The following is an 869-nucleotide window of genomic DNA, read 5'->3' on the forward strand; positions in this document are numbered from 1 at the left end:
GTGACCCTAAGAGATGCCACCACGTGACCCTAAGAGATGCCACCTGAGTTAACAGTCTCAGGCTAATGCCTCATTATAGAGACAGCACTGTGTCAAGCCTTAACATTGCATGCAATTGCATATGTGTTGCATTGCCATGCAATGAAAAAACTAGTACATGCAATACTTTTTTTTTCACTACATGGCAACGCAATGCATGTTGTTGTGCTGCCGCACATTGCACAAATAGGCACTAAGATACATAACGGCTGTGGGCTATGGACCGGACGCAGGTATTTGGATCAATGCCCCCCAAACAGCAAAGAGCTAGCAGGCACATAAGCCGGATGCAGCATAGTCTGCAGCACCTGTTCCAGCGCGCTACATAATGGGCCGCACTGACACCGATATTAACCGGTCCACAGGATCACAATGTAAACAGATAAGTTCCTGCCTGTTAATTATAACCAGCACAATAATCACCTTCCCCGGGGAGGCAATTGTGGACTCCTAAACAATAAGATGCACAATGTCGTAAATCGACTAAACAAATAAGAACCGAGAGCCATTATTAGGTCCAGTGAGGGGATCAGAGAAGATGGAGCACAACACTTAGCGCGCTTGTGGCCGATTCCTGTGCTGTATGGGGCTCATTCAGATCAGGTGCATTTACCTGAATTGATTAGCAATCACTCAGGCTCCTCTCCTGGCCTGAAATGGCTTCCTCTGATTTCAGCATTATCAGGATTCAGGACATCCAGCATTATCTAGCACTTTTCTCTCCAGCCTGACTGTCCCTGACCTCACCCCTTTCCTTCATTGGGAAAGGGGCGAGGTCAGTCTGGCTCAGCAGGTCATTGTGGCTCAGCAAGTCTGTGTTCCCTAGGACA

The sequence above is a fragment of the Nanorana parkeri genome, unplaced genomic scaffold (genome assembly GCF_000935625.1).
Source record: "Nanorana parkeri isolate BGI_ZX_2015 unplaced genomic scaffold, ASM93562v1 scaffold1275, whole genome shotgun sequence".
In the NCBI taxonomy this organism is placed as follows: domain Eukaryota; kingdom Metazoa; phylum Chordata; class Amphibia; order Anura; family Dicroglossidae; genus Nanorana; species Nanorana parkeri.